Raw genomic sequence first — 7500 nt, 5'->3', positions numbered from 1 at the left:
CAATTCGTAAGCATCGTTAGACCAATTTAATAAGCAACTTTTTCTAACTCACCAAACAACCCATTTGAACTCGTAAGCATTATTAACCAAATTAAAAAAAAAAACTTTTCTAACCCACCAAACAACCCATTCGAAGCTACCCAACCAACCAACTCGCAAGCACCGTCAACCCAGTTTCCAATTTGCACAAACAAGGCCGCGAAACAGTCTCGTCCAACTCCCTCGTTACCAGACCGGACACGGACCCTCTCAGCCTCTCGACGCAGGAATTCAACCGCGGTTTTTCTCCTTTTTTTCCCCTTTTTTTGGCAACAGTGATGATTATAGGCATCTTTGATTATTCTGTGGTGGAGGTTGTGATGCGGGGGTTGGCTCGCCCGGGGCGTTCTTCTTGTTTATTCTCGCTTTCCTTTCTTATTCCTCTCTTCGTTTTTATCTTTATTGTTATTTTTCTCTCTTTTATATATTTATCTTCGTCTGATTATTATTTTCTTCGTTTCTTCTTTGCTTTCTGCTTTTCTCATTATTGTTATTTATTTTCTTCTCTCTTCTTTTTTTCATCTGATTATTCTTTTCTTCCTTATTTTCTTTCTTGCTCCTCTTTGGGTTTCCTGTCGGTGGAAAGGTAAAGAAGAGAGAGAGAGAGAGAGACGAACAGATAGAGACAGACAGACAGAGAAAGAGAAAGAAAGAGAGAGAGAGAGAGAGACAAAAAGAGAAAGAGAAAGAGAGAGAGAGGAGAGAGAGAGAGGAGAGAACAAGAATGAGAAAGCATTATCAGAGCGAAAGAGAAGAGAGAAGAGGAAGAAGAGAAGGAAAAGGGAAAATCTAATTGAAGAGAAGCAGAAGGAATAGAGGAGAAAATAGCGGGTGAAAGAAGAGAAAGTGAAGTGACAGAGAGCAATGAGGAGAGAGAGAGAGAAGAGAGAGAGAGAGAGAGAGAGAGAGAGAGAGAGAGAATGAGAGAGACCAAGACCGAAAGGAGAGAGAGAGAGAAAGAAAATCATATTCAGAACCAAACCCAGAGAGAGAAAGAGAGAGACTAACTTGAAAAATAAAATCAGAAACACTAATATACGCTTCCGTTTAGCAAATTGCCTCGTTCTTCCTCCCCCTCCTCCCTCCCTCCTCCCCTCCTCCCCCGTCCTTCCCCTCCTCCCCCGTCCTTCCCCTCCTCCCCCGTCCTTCCCCTCCCCCCTCCTCCCCCCGTCCTTCCCCTCCCCCCCCCGTCCCTCCCCCTCCCCCGTCTTTTTTCCGCGTTCGCTTCCGCTCGAAATGAAGCCCTGGGGGGGAGGGGGAGGGGGAGGGGGGAGAGGGGAGTGGGTGTTATGGTGTGATTAATCGATTGCTTGATTGGCAGGCGTAGCTTTGTTGAGCATGAGAGGGGGGGTGGGGGGGAAGGGGGGAGGAGAGGGAGGAAGGGAGAGAAGGAAATACGGAGGAAGAGAGACAGACAGACAGACAAAGATATACATACACAGAAAGAGGCAAAAACAGAAAGAAAACGACACACAATCAAGCGAACACACAAACAAACAGTTACTACACACAAATTGATCCAAACACATTCTACAAAAATAAATAATCCCCCCCCCCTTCCCCTCTCTTTCTTTCTTAAATATTTTCCCCTTTTTCTTGCCTTCTTTTTGTCTTTTCTTCCTTATTTTTATTCCTTTCTTCCTTCCTCCCTTCCTTCCGCCCTCCTTTCTTTTCTTTTAAGTTTTCTTTATTTCTCTCCTCTCTCCTCTCCTCTCCTCTCGCTCTTTCCTCTCCTCTCGCTCTTTCCTCTCCTCTCCTCTCGCTCTTTCCTCTCCTCTCCTCTCGCTCTTTCCTCTCCTCTCCTCTCGCTCTTCCTCTCCTCTCCTCTCCTCCTCTCCTCTCCTCTCCTCTCGCTCTTTCCTCTCCTCTCCTCTCCTCTCCTCTCCTTTTCGCTACAAATGTAAGTCCCCCCAACCCCCACCCCCCTAAAAAAAAAAAAAAATCTCAGATCACACGAAAGCTGAGCGACCCCCCCCCCCCCCGTCGCGTCCAGTGCATGTTCAGACTGATAGTCATGCACTAAAACCACGACATTTTTACGAGCTGTTCCATGCATTTGCAGAGTCCGTTGACAGGTTTATTGCAGAGTGTCTGTTTGCCTGTCTTTATTGGTCTGTTCTCTTGTCACTCTTTTATTTGTTATTCGTTATGTGTGTCTGTTTGTTTGTTTGTTTGTTTTTAATTTATTCTTGTGTATCTGTTTATTCATTTATTGTTATCTACGTATTTTTTAATTTATTCATATGTATTTATATATTCATTTACCTCATTATACACTTATTCACTCGTATATCCGTATTCATACATTCATTCATCTGAATTACACCTCTATTTTTTATTATTATTATTATTATTATTATTATTTCTATTATTATTTATCTCTTTATTTTTTATTTTTTATTTTTTATTTTTTTCTGTTACGTAATATTGTCACACTAGCGAGCAGGTCGTCGTAAGGTCGAAAAGTGGCGAGGCTTTCACGCGTCTTTGGTCCCTATGGCCTCGTCCTGGCGCTGCTTCCGCCGCCGGGAATTAATGAGCAGAAGGATTGCTTGCTTTTGGTTGATCGTTGTCTTTATTTGGCTTCTGTTTTTGTTGTTTGTTTTTGTTTGTTTTGCTATTTTGTGTGTGTGTTTATCATTTATTGTTATTGTTTATTTATTTATTGTTTATTGTTTATTGTTTATTTATTTATTGTTTATTGTTATTGTTATTTATTTTTTATTCGTGTTATTTTTTTTTTTTATGTTATCGTTATTGTTTATTTATTGTTATTGTTTATTTATTTATTGTTTATTGTTTATATATTTTTTGTGTATTTATCATTTATTGTTATTGTTTGGTAGTTTCTGTTGTGGTGATTTTTTTTCTGTGTTCCGTTACTTAGTTTTTTTGTTTTTTTGTTTTTATTGTTGTTATTTTTATTTATCATTTTTATTTATCATTTTTATTATTTATTTATTTATTTATTTATTTTGTCTATTCGTTCATGGTGTTATTTGCTTTAATTTTTATCGCATTTTTTATGCTTCTCTCCTTCTTCAATTTCTTTCTTTTTTTTTTTCCTTATTTTCCTTCTCTTTTCCTCTCTTCCTATTTACCTCTTTCGCTCTTTCTCTCCTTTCCTCTTTACTCTTTGCCTTATCTCTCTCTATTCCTCCTTCCTTCCCTCCATCCCCCTTTCCTTCCCTTTCTCTCTCCCCTCCTTTCCTCTTTCCCCTCTTCACTTCTTCCCCTTTTATCCCTCATTTCCTTTCCCCCCTTTCCCCTCTTTTCCACTCCATCTCATTCCCTCTCTCCTCCTCGTTTCCCCTCCTCGTCCTCTTCGGTTTAATGAGGGTGCCACTTCATCGCGTCGACAGTGGCACTCGTCCGCCCATCAAAAGAAGGAATTAATGAGGAGGAGGAATAATTAAAAAGAAAAAGAAAAAGAAAAAGAAAAAAAGAGGATTGTTCTCGTGCGCCGTCCTCTCCGCGCGTCGGATTGTACGGGATTTTGTGTTTGAAGTGGGATTCTCTGTTTTGGTCACTCTCTTTGTCTGGTTCTGTCTCTCTCTCTCTCTCTGTCTGGTTCTGTCTTTCTCTCTCTTTCTCTCTCTCTCTCCCCCTCTCTCCTCTCTCTCTCTTTCTCTCTCTTCTCTCTCTCTCCTCTCTCTCTCTCTCTCTCTCTCTCTCTCTCTTCTCTTCTCTCTCTCCTCTCTCTCTCTCTCTCTCTCTCTCACACACACACACACACACACACACACACACACACACACACACACACACACACACACATAAACACACACACACACATAAACACACACACACACAAACACACACACACACACACACACACACACACACACACACACACACACACACACACACACACACACACACACACACACACACACACACACACAAGTGTACAGAACAATAGGCGGAACGTCAGTCACACGGACGAGGGGATGGCAAAGCTGCTCACGAAAGATGCTTGTTATAAACTTTCTCTCCGACTGCATGCTAGTCTGTGCCAGGAAGATCGAACAGGCTAATGCCGGGTTTGGGTTTTTTTTTTTTTTTTACGTAAGATTTGATAGCGTGTGGTTATTGTGCTAAAAGGAAATTAGATTTTCGTTTTCGGTGTTGATACCAGGTGATGATTCGAAGGATGTTTTAGTTTCGTATCCCCTTCGGCGACGCGAAAGCAAGTGGCGATAGAATGTGGTAGTAATGGTTGATAAACGAATGGATAGATAGATAGATAATAACAGACGCAGCCAAAAATCCAAGACAAAAGAGGAAAAAGAAAAATAATACACTAAAGAGAAAAATAATGATTATGATGAATAAAATTAAATGAATAGGCAGTCAGAAAATCCAAAAATCCAAATCAAATCCCCCCCCCAAAAAAAAAAATAAATAATAATAATAATAAATGAATAAATAAATAAATAAAATACAAAATAAAAATGAAAAAAAAACTATCAGCGCTTAAAAACCGTTACCGCAAATCGACAACGAAAGACGCCATTTTTACCCGTTTTCCGCAAGTATGTCGAACACAAGAGCCAAGCCACTCAGGGTCAACGCAGGGTCACGTGACTGGGTCTCGGCGGAGGTCAGAGGTCATGCCAAGAGTCACGAAGGGGTCATGGAAGGAGGGAGGGAGGAAGGGAAGGAAGGGAGGGAAGAGAGGGAGGAGGGAGGGAGTTTGTTTTCATGCGCAAAGGGTGGATAGAGGAAGGAAGAAAGGAAAATGCGGATGAAGAAAAGAAGGAATTGATAAAGGGAAAAAAAAATTGAACGACAACTAGAGAAAAAAGAATGCATTTGATATTTAAACTCAGTAACCCAAATAAACACAAAATAAAGAACAAGGTAAAGAGAGAGAGAGAGAGAGAGAGAGAGAATAAAACAAAACAAAAAGAGAGAAACAGAGAGAGAAGAGAAGAGAAAATGAAGATAAATGTAGAAATGAGAGGGAAGTGCGAACGGAGCGGAAAGCCCAAGATATATCGAGAATTTTCCCAAGATCGTCAGCATTCCGCCATAGCTTTCCGAACCTACGCCATTGTGCACGCGCGCGCCGGACGGGGGGAGGGGAGGGGGGGTGACGGGAAATTAAGGCTATTGTTTCGGTCTTTTTACTCTTTTTCTCCTGTTCGTTTTGTCTCTCTCTGTTTTTTTTTTTTTTTTTTTTTTTTTGGTTTTTGGGTTTTCTTTCTTCTTTTTTTCCTTTTTTTTCTCGCATTTTCTCTGTCTGTCTCTGTCTGTCTGTCTCTCTCTATCTCTCTCTCTCTCTCTCTCTCTCTCTCTCTGTCTCTCTCCCTCTCCCTCTCCCTCTCCCTCTCCCTCTCCCTCTCCCTCTCCCTCTCCCTCTCTCCCTCTCTCTCTCTCTCTCTCTCTCAAGCTATTGTCCATTTTTTTTTCATAACTGCCCTAAAATACACGCTATTGTATAAAGTGTTTCTTCTCTTTTCGCAATCAAGATTTCTTTTGTTTTCACAATTACTGGCGGGAAAAAAAAGCTTTTGACGAGACAACCGAAACGATATGGTTGATTTTATTTCGTTTTGATTATCTCCTTCGTCTTCTTTTATAGAGTTATTATGTTTTTGTGATTGTTTTTATTCTTATGGTTATTTTCTTCTTCAATGATATTATCAATTATTACCGGAATAATAATTATTTTCACCGTGTACGTAATGGTGAGTTATTATCACCTATTATGCTTCAAAGTGTATCTTTTAACAACAATTATAGAAAAAAATACAAAATTTATGTATTATGAACAACGTTACGCATTAAATCACAGTTTCAATACATATGGTGATTATTATTTTTCTTTCTTTCTCTTTTTTTACGTTTTTTTTTTCTTTACGTTTTTTTTTTAAGAGAAAGGTATAAGGTTTCTAGAAGCGGTTTCTGTTGACATGCGTGGTTTTATTTTTTATTTTTTGCAGTTAGGGTAATTTAGGCGTCGAGTCTAAAGCGTTTAAAGTTGTTGTTTTTTTTTGTCTTAAATACGCTTTTAGTCTCGTGTGTGCGTTTGCCTCGCTTTCTCGTTTTCTTTTTAACTTTTTTTTTCTTTTTTTTTTCTTTTTATCTCATTCTCTCTTTGTCATTCTCTCCCTCTCTCTTTCTCTTTCATTCTCCCCCTTTCTCTCTCATCCTCTCTCTTTCTTTTTCGTTCTCTCTCTTTCGCTTTCATTCTCTCTCTTTCGCTTTCATTCTCTCTCTTTCTTTCATTCTCTCCCTTTCTCTTTCATTCTCTCTCTCTCTCTCTCTCTCTCTCTCTCTCTCTCTCTCTCTCTCTCTCTCTCCTCTCCTCTCCCTCTCCCTCTCCCTCCTCCCTCTCTCCCTCTCCCTCTCCACTCCCTCCCTCCTCTCTCCCTCCTCTCTCCCTCTCTCCTCCTCCTCTCTCTCTCTCTCTCTCTCTCTCTCTCTCTCTCTCTCTCTCTCTCTCTCTCTCTCTCTCTCTCTCTCTCTCTCTCTCTCTCTCTCTCTCTCTTCAACAAGAACAACAAGAACAACAACAAAAAATAACAAAAAAAAACCATGTACATAGTTTCCCACAATCTCTTTTGAATAATTAACGGAAGCCAAAAATTTAAACCCTTTCGCCCTGCCTCAAATGGCTGAACATTTTCCCGCCAGTTTTGCAGTTCGGTTCACGAGCGTAAATGCGAATGTTCAGAATTGCGTAGTAAAATGCTTGCTTTTTTATAGTTAATTCTTTGTGTGTGTGTGCTGTTTTCCGTTTTATTTGTTTTAGTTATATTTATTTATTTATTTATTTATATATATATTTTGTTCAATTTATCATTACCCTTTTTAGTTTTCGGTTGTTTTCCATTCCATTTATTTATTTATTCATTCATTCATTCATTTCTATTTATTCAATTTTATTTATTTGTTTGCGTTTGTTTTTGTTTTGTTTTTTCTTAGTCTGAAAGAAACAGATAACAGTTACTTTTTTCTATTTCATTTATCTATATTTATTTATGTATTTTTGCGATACAGTTAGAATGAATATTAATACTGATTTTGTGTTTTTGTTGTTGTTGTTGTTTACAATTTTATTAATTTAAGTTTTTCATTTCATTTATTTATCCGTTAAATTCTTTATTCTATTTCAGGTACAGTTAAAGTTTTTTTTTTTTCTTCTTCGCTATTCTTTTGACATATGTAAAATTACATCTTAGAATGCAGGTTTACGTTTATGAATAAATGTTTATAAAATATTGGCAGTAATTCAGATCGTCTTTCACCATTCACAAATTTAATATGGGTAGAGGTAATTGCAATGTTGCAAAGCTAGTTCTCATTCGCTTCTGTTACGCTGCTGATATTATTATTATTAATTTTTTATTATTATTATTATTATTATTATTATTATAATTGCTGTTGTTATTATTATTATTATGATTATTATTATTGTTATTATTATTCTTGTTATTGTCTTTTGTGTTGTCA

This window comes from Penaeus monodon, chromosome 4, assembly GCF_015228065.2.
Source record: "Penaeus monodon isolate SGIC_2016 chromosome 4, NSTDA_Pmon_1, whole genome shotgun sequence".
NCBI lineage: Eukaryota > Metazoa > Arthropoda > Malacostraca > Decapoda > Penaeidae > Penaeus > Penaeus monodon.
This window is presented reverse-complemented; position numbering follows the sequence as displayed.